This window comes from Lissotriton helveticus, chromosome 5_1 (assembly GCF_964261635.1).
Source record: "Lissotriton helveticus chromosome 5_1, aLisHel1.1, whole genome shotgun sequence".
NCBI classification, from domain to species: Eukaryota; Metazoa; Chordata; class Amphibia; order Caudata; family Salamandridae; genus Lissotriton; species Lissotriton helveticus.
In genome coordinates, this window is record NC_136065.1 from 287,375,424 (window position 1) to 287,390,954 (window position 15,531).

Sequence of the window (15,531 nt, forward strand, 5' to 3'; positions counted from 1 at the left end):
TTGCCAGAGGGCACTGAATGAATGGCAGTAGCCACCTCATCAGCCGAAAGCGCCGCGTCCATCAGGTCTCTGTCAGCCTCAGACAGGCAGGGCAAAGTAATATCGTGGAGCATACACAGTTTGGAAGTGCTCCACAAAGCATTCAACAATTTCAGCCGGGTCAGTCACGCACACTCCGTCAAGGTTCTCAATCACAGGAACTACACGACTCGCCCTTTCTTTCTTGTCCAGCCATGCTATCAATTTACCTGCCTTATCCCCAACATTATACCGCCCTGCTGTTCCCTGCTCATGACCTTCGCAGCATCAGTAACCAGGGTCCTATAATCTAATTGTTTGAGGCTGAGGGAATGAACCTTGGCACGAGACACTCCGAGCTCCAAGTCGTTCTCCAGCTCGGCTATCTCCACCTCCAAACGGACCACCTCTTCATGCTTACTTTTCTTGGCGTTAGCGATTAGAGATAAAGCCTGCCCACATATCACAGTCTTAAAAGCTTCCCACAACGATACAGCAGATGACACAGACCCCACATTTTCAACAAAATAATGATTGAGGGATTTCATCAACTCAGCACGGGTCTTGGGATTGCGAAGAAACCAGGGGTTTATTGGGGCGACTCGCCCCTCATTACTCATAGTAGTATCCATGCTAATCCACAATGGGGAGTGATCGGATATGCCCCGGGCGAGGTGCCTCACCTCCCTGATGGAGGAGGACAGAGCCGCCGGCACCAGAACATAGTCGAGTCTGGATAGACTGCCATGGGCTCCAGAGTGGAAGGTGTATTGCACCTGATCTGGGTGCAGCAACCTCCAACAGTCTACCAGACCCAGTGTCTCCAAGAACCCACTCAACCAGGATTGCGACTTGATAAGATCCCTGGGGGGGTAGCGATCCACATTACCAGAGACAACCGAGTTGAAGTCTCCGCCCATCACCAAGATGCCCTCTGGGAGCCCCAGTACTACACGCCCAAGATCCGCAAAAGTCGTGGTCTGTAGACCCGGTGGGATATATACAGTAACAAATGAGACAGTCCTCCCCTCCCATCTACCAGTGAGAGCAGCGTAGCGCCCCCTGTCGTCAAGAATCACATCATCGATTGCCAAAGGGAGGGAGGACTTGACGAGCATACCCACACCCCTAGAACCGGAGGTAAAGCCGGAGTGTGCCACAAGACGATACCCTCGCCGATTCATGGCATGGCACGTGTTCCCAACCAGATGCGTTTCCTGCAATAACTCAATATCAGGCGAGAGGCGCCGCAATAACTGTAACACCACACCCTGTTTTATCCTATCCCCCAATCCATTGACATTCCAACACATTAGTTTCAACCCACTACCCCCCATCCCGGAAAGACACAATGACCAGATCAGGAAGAAAAACAATACGTTGCCTTGAAAGAAACTCACAAACACCCAAGAACCCCCCTCATTAGAACCCGTTACAACGCCCCCCACCCTGCACCCCTGCATTAGACTTAAAAGCCACCCCAACTTGCAGTGTGCCTGTCGCCCTATCATTAAACTAGTCTACAAAAAGAAACCCCTGAGGAGGAAAGAGTCCCCCCGCCACCCTTGGGTATACAGCAATAGAACACAGTAATAGAAGAAGTATCGAACCCAGCTGAATAACATGTGAAGTGTTCAGAAATCAGGAATCATAATGTCACTCTTGTTCCGATACGCCGCCCTCGGCTCCACCCGGATGCCCGGTTGAGTCAGTCTGTTTGGAAAGGGTATCCAGCCAGTCACTAACTCCGTCAGGACGATCAAAGAAGAAAGTCCGGTCTTCGTATTCGACAAGCAGCCTTGTTGGAAATAGCATTGCATATTTCAGGCCCAAGTCTCTCAGCCTTCGCCTCACTTCCTGAAACCCCATCCTTTGCCTCTGAACAAGCTGAGTGAAGTCCGGGTAGAAACTCACCGTCGTGTTCTCGAATTTTACGGGGCCACTTACTCTCGAGGCCTGCAGGATAATGTCTCTGTCCCTGAAATTGAAGATCCTGGCGATGATAGTTCTCGGAGAGGCGCCCGACTTCGGTTTTCCGCCCGGCACTCGATGGGCACGCTCCACGGCAAAGAATTTACTCAGGCCTGTAGGGGCAAGGTGATTCAAGACGAGGTCTTCCACAAGAAGATCCGTTGCCAGAGTACCAGAATTTTCAGGGACCCCAATAAGGCGTATGTTGTTGCGTCGGGCCCTGTTTTCAAAATCCTCCAGCCGATGGGCCATGAGATCGTTGGAGGAGCGCAAGTTTCCAACTTCCGTCTGCAGATCAGACACATCGGTCGTGAGGCTAGAAGTCTTCAGGTCTAGAGACTTGACCCTTTCATTGGTCTTCGACAAATCAGCTCTGATCAAAGTAACATCAACTGCTACAGTGTCAATTTTGAGAGCGAGAGACTCATATTGCTGACCAATGGAAGCCTTCATGTTGGCAATGGCGCACATGACATCCTGCAGAGTCAATTCGGTCAACGCAATAGGGTCGTCATTGGGGACCTCCAAAGCTCGACTGGTGCCACCGTAGGACCCCTTGGGTTGGGTATAGCGATCCATGACATTGGTTTGAATCGACCCCCCACGTAGAGGCGTTTTAGTGTTCCGCTTCTCGTTGTCAGGCCTGGTAGTCATTTAGAATGGTGAGCCCCGAAGGGGCCCGCGAGACCTAGTGAAAATGGCCGCTCACCACCAGACCACTGAAGATCACGAAAGTGGGCCGAAAGGGCAAAAGCAGCCGCTCAGCCCAACACCCAAGCCCTCACGACCGTTGGCCTACAATAAAGAAGCAGAGTTAGGCAAGACCACTGTGGGGGCGCGAGGCAATCACGCAATCAGAGGAGGCCAGAGGCCCAAAAACTAAACCGAAAGTCAACTCAGGGCAACAGGGGTAGCCCCTCAGGCCGTTGTTGTTCAACTACTCCCCGGCGTCTTGGCGTACCAGCTCCCGGTGTCGCCGTAGGGCGGGCCGCAAAAACTTCGATCGGCGTATCTGCGGTTCCCGAAGTCCAAATTAAATTTTTAAAACAGCTAAGGTGTCAGCTGAGGTTCATCTTCAAGAACCCGTAGTCAAAGTCAGGATATCTTTCAGGATATATGTGGAGGGTGGCGAGGGACTCGGGAGCCCTCTGCTCACGAGGCCATCTCGGATGCGCGCGTAGCTCCTCCTTCTAGGCAGCCATTATTAATTCTTTAATTCTTTGCTCCTTTAGTCAAGTCCACTCCTCAGACATGAAGTACAATCTCTCCAAGATCCTTTTTCGTCTTTTCCATGATGCAGCCTTTTAAACACATTAACTTCCTCATATATATAAATCATCCCTGCCATTGATCTGTGATACTTGAATATGTATTTGCTGTTGCATAAAGCCAGTTTAAAATATTTTGCCATAGTATTTTTACAATTGTACATTATGGGTAATGAGTTTATAGTGTTGTTCATTTTGTTTACTGTGCATCCTCAAATTCATATAGAAATTCATGAAATTGACCTGCACAACCACAAATTTGTAACAGAATGCCCACCCAAGGTATCCAAGTTATTAACATATTCATAGTTTAGAATGGGGAGTTCCTTGGAGAGGTTGTGTTTCTGCAACTTTCTCTGAGATTTAAAAGTGTTTAATTTCGGGTCACCCTGAAAGGCACATCTACTAAAGAGCACTCGCTCTTCTCATTCCTGTGTCCAGTGTGGTACCACAGAACCCATTTTGGAGATTATACTTCCTTCTCGCAGAACTCAGTCATTGCCCTGCGAACCTGCAGCCTAGTCAGGTGTGTTCCACTGGGGAGGTCGTCCCCTGACCTGCCTCAATCACCTACCTGACGCTAGGAGATGGGGACTGAATACCACCCTCCGCAGGGTGCTGGAAGGTGGTGGGTAGGCATGCCTGGACAGCTGGAAACCAGAGCTGTGTGCAGTGGAGTGTGGCTGGGGCAGGTCCGCAATAACCGGTCGGGCCACCTGAGCTGCCTCTATGCGATATCCTGCAGGCTACAAGCCTTCTACCTGGGACCTGATTAGGCCTAGCAGCAGTGAGATCTTGGGCGTCTGTCATGGGGGTTGGAGTGGCAGAGCAAGGGGAGAGGCTGCCCGTCCTGGTTTGGGTGCTGCTGTGGCTACCGCAGTCTTGTGGCTGCAGCTGTGGGCTGCAGAGGCATGCTGACTCGCTGCAAGGTGTGCGGACCACTGTGTGATTAGGGACAGACGCCTGCCTCAACACAGGGGACTCGGATCGAGTCAACTGTCCCGTGGCACTGCGGGCTGTACCCGCGCTTACAGGTGAGCCATCCCTGCTATTTTGCCACAGTGAAACCTGAGACTAGTATATTTATGAGCACTCATTATAGGGAATGAGTTAATAGTGGTGTTTACTATTCATACCATGAATGTTTAAATTCCCTTGGGGATTCATATGAAATGAGTGACAGTACCACAAATTAAGATATTAACACAGTCATAGCTCAGAATGGGGAGTTCCATGCAGAAAGAGAATTCCCACAAGTTTTGCTGACATTTCAAAGTCCAAACGTTCCATGTAAACATGTAGAAGACATGAGCGATTTCAGTTTGAGTAACCTAAATGGGCCACCCGGTGAATTACGGCATAATATATCTAAAAACCCTCATCATCAAACATTCTACAATGCCAACTGATGATGATTGTTAGAGTGTGGTACTGAAAATTCTGTACCCATGTCATAAACATCGTCGTATCATGACGATTTTAGTATCAATAGACCGAGAATGACGAGTATACTATACACGAGTATTTTCGTCGTATTCGAGTCACGAGATCACCCTGAAAACAGAGATTCCGTCCTGAACCCTAGGGTACCATTTTGTGTACGGCAGCCATTTTGTGATTGCCCTCACATAGGTCGATGACTAAGGCCAAAAACGAGTCTAAAGGACACGTACACCTTTGCCGACTTCTCTGTGACCTAGGCAAGCTGACTCCACTGCCTGAAGCCAAACCTGTTCGGCCAGTTCCTTTCCCAGTGGCCGATCGAGATTAGTATCAAGGCACAACATACCATAAACCTTTCATCGCATACAAACCATGCCTAATCTTACACACACCTGTCTCTGTCTTTTGCTTTATGACTTGCTTTACGAGGAGGAGGTGCCCGATTTTATTAGGGGTCCTCCGATATCTGATGAAAAATGTTGGACCTTGCCGGGTAATTGATTGTGGGCTGGACAAACTGAAAATGGCCTTGTCATCATGAATCTGCTTTTTCTTTGTAGTGAAAATATGTGAATGGTCAACTGTAAAATAAGGAATGTTTTGCCTAAAGCATAATATTTTGTATAAAAAGGGATGGCTGGCTTTGTAAGTTGAGCAGTCTCCTGAGAATATACACCGTGTTGTACCTCTAGGATACCTGTTACTGGCTGCTGCCAATAAATTTGATCTTTGACTTCACCAAGAAGACTCTGTGTTTAGGTGGTCTAAGACAGGAAGGACTCGAAGTCTTAGGGTGTGTTTCCTGGCACCGCTGGGTTCTGAAAAACCCAGTACTTCAGTTGGCGCCCAACGTGGGGCGATTTCAGCGGTACCGGTCCAAGCCAGGGGTTCGTGAGGAGCTTCGTGTGAAAATTCTGGAGGAAGGCCAACCACTTAATCGACCCCTGTATGCCGTCGTGGTCCGAAAGTCTTTGCTGCGAGGTTCCCCGCTTCCCGACGGCTACGAAGGACTGCTGCCCTGACTATCGCCCTATCTTGGACCCTTTTGACGATTTGTAGAGTGAAACGATAGACGAGTCTTCTGGTGACGTTATCGATACCTCAGTTAAGTATAAGTGGAGCGTCTCCCAGTCCTTAGTTTGGTTCTTAGTTTTTGGTATCCCCTTGGGATCTTTCATTTGGAACTTGCAAGTACCAAAGCCGAGGGACTCGTGTATTCACGAGACTATTGTTTTTGATAATCCTTTGAAGTTTGAAGCTAGACTAGTGAGTGAAGATGCCTGGTCTTAGCAGACTTGGAAATTTGTTTTGTCTTGGTTGTAATAGGGATTCCCGATTGGAGGATTCGTGTCCGGTTCCTCCGATTGGAACTCCAACCAATGAACTGTATGTGAAACATGGCGTAGGCACCATCACATATAATGAAGTATGGATCCGATACACCAGGAAAGATGGTGTTTTAAAATGGCCCCAATATGGTAGTTTTGACACAGAGATCCTAGACAATCTAGAAGTTAGACTTTTTAAGAAGAAAGCCCGGCCGGCGATGTTTGACTCTTTCCGCCTCTGGCGAAAGGAAGCCAAACAGAAGGAAATTAAATTAGCAAATAGAAATAAAAGAGAAAAGGGTATCTCAATAATGCAAGCTGCTATGCAATTTAAAGATAACAAAGAAGAACAGATGAGTGAGCAGTTGCACAGGCAACGTAAAATGGTAATCAATAAATGCTACCCTGCTTTGCCACTTCTTCAGCAAGATGCAGCGAAGGAACTTGAGAAAGACCCTTTAATGTCTCATTTATTGAGTTCACCACCCCCTTATGCGCAGAGTGTTACAGCACCTCCGCAACCTCTAGTTGTGCAACCCCCGGTTGTTGTGCCTCCTGCTCCTCCACAACCGCCAGCACCTCTCCAGCTGGCTCCCACTCTTCTGGCCCAGCCTTTTCAAAGGCCACTGACTTTGCTACCTGCTCCGCTACCTGTTCCGCCTTCAACTCCTGTAACTTCTTCACCTATTCTTACTACGTCTGCTACTGTTCCTACGTTGACCTTTTCTCAGTCTGCTTTATCTCCCGTCCTGTCAACTTCTCCTTCTGTTCGACAGAGAATGACTGATACTGTTGCTAGTCTTATATTTCCTCTCTTTGGGTCATCTGGTGTGACCCCTGATTCGGAGCGTAAACAGTCGCGTAGTCAACTGCCTGATTCTCGAGAAAGAGAAATGTTTGACCGTTTGGTGCGTAAATGGGTTACCGATCCCACAAGATATGAGTTAGAGTCTGTTATGGATGTCTTCCGACAATGGGAAGCACCGAAGCAGAGATATGTTTTTGAGAAAATGTGTGTTTTTCTTTGTGAAGAATTGGAGGACAATGATTTGGAATCCAATCCGCCTGAGTTGTGCCATGTACGGTTCGAGTTTGCGAAAGGAACGATTGTGGGTTCCGACGTTGAAAAAGCAGTTGCGACGTTGTTGTCGTTTAGGAGTGAGTCTTCTACTCAGTCGTTGTTTGAACCTGATTCCTCTGTTAGGAGAAAAGCGTGACAATATCCAATGAGAGAAGTTCCCACAGTTTGGAGAGAAGGGGACCAAGCAGCTAATCCACCTGTTCCGGGACACTTTCAGCGTGTCTAGGTACATGTTCCGTGGAAAAGAGCTGAAGTCTTGGCTCTCAAACAGACTTTACCTGACCCCCGTAAAAATCCTGCAGGGTACTATAAGGAGCTATCTCAGACTGCAGATTCATGCATTATGAATCTAGCCGACATAGACATGTTGTTTGGAAATGTTGTTCCACAGCCTTTGTGGGGATTGATTCGCCATACAGATCATGTGCAAGAGTTAGGTGAGACATGGGCTAATATTAGTGCTGCAGATGACAGACAAGTAGGCGGTGCTAAACGTGAGCCTTTAGTAGCAGAACTCCCTGGTAAGATTGTTACTTACATGAAGACTTTAATGCCTGCGATGCGTGTAAATTGGGATAAATTGTCTGCATGTAAGCAGAAGAAAGATGAGACAGTGTCCGATTTCTTCACTAGGTTTGAAGAGACGTTTGTCGACCACAGTGGTCAAGATATGAGTACAGAAGGTGGTCAACGGTTGTTCGTTGACAAGTTTGGGCACAATTTGCTTCCAAAGTTGTGTAAGAAATTGAAGGATTCAGAAAGTTCTTGGGCCGTTTCCTCTTCAGCACAGATATTGGCTACTGCACAGTACTATGAAAATAGAGATAAAGATGAGAAGGATAGAGCAGACAAGAAAACTAAAGAGTTAAAAACAAAAGTGCTTTTACAGCAGGCATATCCGCCTCGTGGTGGTCAGAATAACTATCAGCAGCCTCAGCAATTTCAGAGAAACTCGCAAAGGTTCGAGCCTTCTCAACCACGTTTTCCTGTAGGTCCTAATCAGTGTGCATATTGTAAAGAAGAAGGTCATTTTAAAAGTAGCTGCCCTGCTTTGTTACAACGTATGAATGGTGTTTCTAACGCAAGAGGTCGAGGCATTTCTCAAGCTCTTAGAGGTAGAGGACGTGGAAATTTTCCCCAGAACGCGCGTCCTTTTCCCCCTCAAAATTCAACGAATAGTTTTGATCAGCAGAATAACGCGTCTGGTAGGACGACTCAGTACTATGCTGATGACTACTATGCAGAAGATGAGAATATGGAAGGTAATGATTGCTAGGACAGCCATAGACGAAGAGAGGGAGTTGTTTCAGTTCCAGTAGATCAGAGTGGACCTTATGTTGAGGTGATTACATCAGGTGTGTCAGAGCCTTTTCTGTTGGATACTGGTGCTACAAAGAGTTCTATTATGCACTCCAAACTCCCTGGCACACCTTTGTCTGGCGAGACGAATGTTACAGTAGGTTTTTCTGGCGCCCCGGTTAGGAACCCGGTTTCTAGTCTTATGTCCCTTTCTGTTGGACCTTGTGAATTCGAAGCACCCCTTATTCTGACGACAGGTTGTGGTGAGAACTTGTTAGGATTGGATCCGTTGAAAAGATTGTACGCGACATTGTATTGTTCTCCTTCGGGAGTACAACTTACACTGGGTAAGAAAGTGGTCTCTCCTATGTATTTGTCGAAGGATAAACTTCCGACAGAATTGACTTCTCTTCCTGATATTCTTTGGGCTACTGGTCCTAATGATGTGGGTCTTTTGGAAATACCGCCATATGTTGTGACATTGAAAGCCAATGTTAAAATGCCACGCATTCCCCAATACAAGATCTCTAGTGAAGGTGAAAGAGCATTGTTAGCGATCATTTATGATTTGATTGAAAAAGATGTAATTGAAGAGACAAGAGGCAACGTTTGCAATAGTCCTGTTCTGCCTGTTTTGAAGCGTACTGACCCTTCTCAGCCACCTGTTTACAGGTTTGTGATTGATCTTAGGGAAGTGAACAAGATCGTTGTGCCACAATTTCCAGTTGTTCCTGATATCATTGCCCTATTGACTATGATTCCAGCTTCCGCGACCTGGTTCTCGGTGATTGACTTGAAGAATGCTTTCTTCAGCATCCCGATTGCCGAGGAGAGTAGAGATATTTTCGGCTTCATTTTAGGAGGTTGAAGCTTCCGCTTCAAACGCGCTCCCCAAGGCTACTGTGAAAGTCCATCGATATATAGTCAGGCTTTAAAAACACAGCTTGATACGATTGTTTTACCTGATGGCGCTACCCTTATTCAGTATGTCGACGATTTGCTAGTCGCTGCAGATACTGAGGAGATGTTTAAAGAAGCCACGTTGTCGTTGTTGCGTCATTTGTCTGATTTACACCACAAAGTGTCTCTTTCAAAATTGCAATATTGTCGACAAGAAGTGACCTACTTAGGTCATCTCTTATCGAAGGAGGGAAGGAAACTGACCCCAGAAAGAATTCAAGCAATTGCAAAATTGAGTGTGCCAAAGACACAGAGAGAAGTGCGTGCTTTCTTGGGTATTACATCATATTGCAGACAATGGATACCGAATTTTTCTTTGCTGGCCAAACCTTTGGTAGCATTGACCTGTAAAGATACACCAAATCCCCTTCCATGGTCTGAAGATTGTCAGAAAAGTTTTTCTGAATTGCGTGATGCATTGTGTTCGGCTCCTGTGTTGGGTACCCCCGACTACAGTAAGCCCTTTACACTGTATGTCCATGAGAAAGAAGGTTGTGCATTTTCAGTACTGACACAGTCTTTTGGAGACAAGCAGCGTCCATGCGCGTATTCTTCGTCGACTTTGGATCCGGTAGCTAAAGCGTTGCCGAGTTGTTTAAGAGCCACAGCAGCAGCAGCTGTTTCTATTCGGTCTGCTGGTTTAGTGATGAATAATATGTTGATTGTGATGGTTCCACATGCAGTGGACACTTTGTTAAACAGGACCAAGACACAGCACGTAACTAGTGCTCGATTGTCAGGTTACGAGTTGACACTGTTAGCGAGTCATGTGCACATAAAGAGATGCAACACGTTAAATCCAGCTACGTTGTTGCCGATTGTAGCAGAGACAGATGCTTCTGAACAGCATGATTGTTTTCTTAGGACAGAAGAAGAAACGAAAGGGAGAGTAGATCTGAAGGACACTCCTCTTGCAAAGTGTGATGGTACCTTATGGGTGGATGGTTCATGCTTCAAGCTTCCGAATGGTGATACGACTGCGGCATATGCTGTTACGACTTTGCACACGATTGTTGAAGCTGCACGTATCCCACATAATTCAGCTCAAGCAGCAGAGTTGATTGCACTTACGAGAGCGTGTGTGTTATCAAAAGGAATGAAAGTGACCATTTATACAGACAGCCAGTATGCGTTTGGTGTGGCTCACAGGTTTGGACGCTTGTGGAAGGAACGTGGGTTCCTCACGTCTCATGGTGCGAAGATACAGCATGGTCAATTGGTGAATGAGCTCCTGGAGTCACTTACTTTGCCGTTGCAAGTCGCGATTGTGAAATGCAGTGCACACAAGAAGGTTACTGATGATGTTGGTCGTGGCAATGCATTTGCTGACGAAGTCGCGAAGGAAACAGCAAGGGATCTGATGAGTCGAATGTATGTTGCAGGCCCTGCAAGATGGGTTGGTGACGTTGGAATGTGTGAAGATACGATAGAGAGTGTAAAGTCTATTCAAGCTGAAGCTACAGAGAAAGAGTTGAGTGTGTGGAGAGAAAGTACAGGTAAATTGGATGCAAATGGTTGTTGGGTTGAATTGTCAGAGCATCAGCGATGGTTGTTACCCGATGCGTATGTGCTTGCAGTGGTTACAATGGCCCATGGAATGGCTCACATCAGTGTGAAAGGGATTTGTAAGTTGTTGGCTCCAGTATGGCAAAATGCTGGAATTCCTAAGTGTGCAGAGAATGTGGTCAAGAATTGCATGGTGTGTCTGAAATACAATCCTGGTAGGGGAACCCCAACTCCAGCTGGTCATTTTGTGCCTCCAACGTATCCGTTCGAGGTTTTGCAGCTAGATTTCATCCACATGGAAAGGTGCAACAATTTGAAATACGTACTCGTTGTTGTTTGTGCCTTTTCAAGATGGGTAGAAGCATATCCCCTGAAAGACAACACTGCCTTATCTACAGCTAAAGCCCTTGTCAAAGAATTCTTCCCTAGATTTGGCTTGCCGAGAATGGTCTGGAGTGATAAAGGGAGTAAATTTGTGGGTCAAGTGATGAAGAAAGTATGTGAAGGGCTAGGTATCCAGCAAAAAGTTCACGCTGCAAATCACCCCAATCAGCTGGACTAGTAGAATGATACAATGGCACACTAATACTGAAACTGGCCAAGATACAAGCAAGCTCTGGTCTTAAATGGCCTGACGCTCTACCTTTAGCACTCCTATCTAGAAGAATGACTGTGCATTCGCGAGTGGGACTTAGTCCTTATGAAAATCGTGTTCGGCCGTCCGGCCAACATATGGGGAGTGCCAAGGCCGACAAAATTCAGTGATATCGAACACCCTGTACTGCTTGATTATTTGTATGAATTGACGGCTAAATTGCGTGTTTTATACCAACAGGTTCACGATACTCTGCCTCAGGTCTCTGAAGATCCAGGCCACCTCATCAATCCTGGTTCGTGGGTCTTGGTGAAAAACTTCCAGCGGACGAAAAACAATCAGCCCCGTTGGACCGGCCCCCACCTAGTCCTTCTCTCAACAAGATCAGCCGTACGAGTGGAAGGAAAGAAGAACAGGATCCACGGTGTACACTGCAATAGGGTCCCTTTGCCTCTGCCGTACGACCGGTGGGTCCAGGAGGGTATTGCTGAATCTGAGACTGAGACTGTGCCTCGTTTTCTGCCTTTCAGTGATGCACGTGTAAAAGGAACAATTTCTGAACGTGAAAGTGACAATGTTTTGCAAGAAGCTGTGCCACCGTCAACTCGATTGGACACTACCGAGCCTGAACTGTTGTTTCAAGACCAGACAATACCTGGAAAAAGACGTTACAACCTGAGGCCGAGAACTATGGACAAATAAAAAGATCTCTTTTTCGTTACTATTTTTAAAAAAGTGCAGCTCTCTCATCTGAGAAACTTATTTATTTTTGTTTTTCGAACCACCATCCGGGTTCAGCTGTAGGGTCGCGGTTGACGAAGTCTTTGGGGTGCAGCCGAAGACGTTAGGTCGACGGTTCTGGTTGGTCTAAGGGAGTTGCCCTGGACTGACAGAAGCATTCCTTAGCATAGAACACCCTACCACCGTGAGCAGCAATTAGAGAGGATGGAGTTTTTCGAGATGGAGAGACCTGCCAAAGAGATGAACTTTAAAACTAAAATTTGCAGAATGATGACCAAGAAACGTTTTTTGATATTATGCATTTTCATGTTGTTCAGTGTAATGATGTTTCTAATAGGATATGTCTTATTCTCTTTTCGAGTGACATTTGCACCCACTACACCGCCCATACCTCCTTCTACTATTTCCTCGCATTCTTTTCATCCTCTGCCTGAACATGAGTCCGCTAGAAGGTTAGAGTTCGTTAATAACTCCTTCGTTCAGCTTTTGCACCAACACCAATTAGTAGTGAACACAACTAACTGTTGGGTGTGTGGTCTTATGCCTCATACTACTGATAAAGGTATACCTTATCTGGTGCTGCCTTTCAGCCATAATGGTTCTGTGTGGGCATACAGAACAATGTTCATCTACGCTCATGAAGTCCACCCCCTACGTTCTGTGAAAGATAATCCGAAGAATAGTGTTCTAGTTAAGGGTATAGTAGATATGATTAGGGAAGCTATTTCTTATGAGACTATCCCGAGAGACGAGACACTAGCATATATTGGATGGAACGTGACCGGATATGGAGTTACTCTGAGTGAGAACCAGCAAGAAAAGAGATCCTCCTCGATTTGGATTGTACCCCATCAGGGTCACCTATGTCTGCAAGGTAATGGCAAGAATCCCAGAGCTCAGCTAGGGAAGAGTGTCTGCAATGAGACGTATGTTTTTGCGTCTCAGACTTCCCCTTCGTTCCTAGCAGCTAGGGGTACCTATTTCATCTGTCATGATAGAGCCTATACATGGTTGCCCCCTGACTTCTCGGGCACATGTTTCGTTTCGTTCCTGCTGCCTCCCACCTACACAGCTGCGGCAGATTACCACAAGACAAGGATAGTTAGAGGTGTCTTCAGTAAAGAAGACACTAATGGACAAGAATTTGGAGATTTTGTGAAGGGTTTTCTGCCATTTTGGGGACCTATGGTTAACAGCAGGAACATAAGGCAATTGACAAGGGTGGTCGAGTCCACTGTAGTTGAAACTGCCGGTGCCCTTAGTAACTTGACTGCTGAGCTCCAGTCGGATCGTCTTATGACTCTTCAGAACAGGGTCGCGTTAGACGTCATACTTGCAGACCGAGGTGGGGTATGTAAAGTGATCCAATCAAGTTGCTGTGTTTTCATTCCAGATAACGCTCCGACAGTGTACCAGGCCATTTCCAAACTACATAAGATCTCTGAATCTATTCATGTGGATAAAGGAGTTTGGTCGTTGATGGGGTGGTTCTAGGAACTGTTATCCGCCTGGGGATGGAATATTCTGATGGTCATTGGAATGATCTTAGCCATTCTTTTCCTGTTCTGTCTGTGCGTACAGTGTGCTCCTACTATATGTGGCCTCTGTGCTACATCGTGTGTAAGGAAACCTGTATCGAGGGACGAACTAAGTAATAGGATGATGCTACAGCAACATCTCAATGACTTTATGAATATAGACCTGGACTCAGATTAGCGTGAGTATAGGTTAATTGCCTATGTGAGGGCAAAAGGAGGGTCTGTGGTACTGAAAATTCTGTACCCATGTCATAAACATCGTCGTATCATGACGATTTTAGTATCAATAGACCGAGAATGACGAGTATACTATACACAAGTATTTTCGTCGTATTCGAGTCACGAGATCACCCTGAAAACAGAGATTCCGTCCTGAACCCTCGGGTTCCATTTTGTGTACGGCAGCCATTTTGTGATTGCCCTCACATAGGCCGATGACTAAGGCCAAAAATGAGTCTAAAGGACACGTACACCTTTGCCGACTTCTCTGTGACCTGGGCAAGCTGACTCCACTGCCTGAAGCCAAACCTGTTCGGCCAGTTCCTTTCCCAGTGGCCGATCGAGATTAGTATCAAGGCACAACATACCATAAACCTTTCATCGCATACAAACCATGCCTAATCTTACACACACCTGTCTCTGTCTTTTGCTTTATGACTTGCTTTACGAGGAGGAGGTCCCCGATTTTATTAGGGGTCCGCCGATATCTGATGAAAAATGTTGGGCCTTGCCGGGTAATTGATTGTGGGCTGGACAAACTGAAAATGGGCTTGTCATCATGAATCTGCTTTTTCTTTGTAGTGAAAATATGTGAATGGTCAACTGTAAAATAAGGAATGTTTTGCCTAAAGCATAATATTTTGTATAAAAAGGGATGGCTGGCTTTGTAAGTTGAGCAGTCTCCTGAGAATATACAATGTGTTGTACTTCTAGGATACCTGTTACTGGCTGCAGCCAATAAATTCAATCTTTGACTTCACCAAGAAGACTCTGTGTTTCTGTGGTCTGAGACAGGAAGGACTCGAAGTCTTAGGGTGTGTTCCCTGGCACCCCTGGGTTCTGAAAAACCCAGTACTTCAAGAGATGTAGGAGGGTGCAAATAGAACTTTTTTTTATTTGCACTTGATGGCTTTGGTAAGGGCGTCGACATGAGCGGCAGAACTATACTATGAATTCTGCTTGACCTAAACAAGATAATAAAAATTAATTTTCAGAAACAATGTAGAATTAGCATTGACTGTTGTTGGTGATAAAATGATTATCTTCCATATTATGTAATGCTGTATTATTTGTTCACAAATGTAGTATAATACCCTTACAGCATGTCCAACACTGCTTTTATATGAGTCTGCCCTTGTGGACATAAGGACACCACTGCACTTGATTTGGTCAGAGAGACTAAAAATGCACCTGAGAAAACTTTCAATAATTACCATAGTTTGTCTTTCATGGAGAACTCACTGGCTATCGCTTTTACCATTAAAGTTGGCCTCCAACTGTAGTGGATAGGGAAAAGGCCATGAGGGGCATAGTAAGCAGTTACTTCTCTAATATTTATACTGTTTTTATACTAAAATCTAACATTGTTCCCAGTTCAGTGTAGATTACGTGGCTCAGAGAGGATTTATTAAAAACTGAGTACAATTGCATGGCTGTTCACCTTGTTACATATTGCCACTCTAAAGGCCATTCTCTGTCATTCATGCATATTTTCACCCCCCTAACTCCCCTTGACTCTTAACTCCTTTACCTCTATATACCATACTTCAGCCCTTCACATAAC

The 15,531-nt window shown here is 46.0% G+C and overlaps 1 protein-coding gene across 1 annotated transcript in view; it reads left to right on the plus strand.

Annotated features, from left to right (window-relative positions):
- The window catches only part of LOC144752450 (uncharacterized), a 198,336-nt gene that overhangs the window by 179,238 nt on the left and 3,567 nt on the right, over positions 1–15,531 (plus strand). The gene's annotated exons all lie outside the window — the stretch shown is intronic.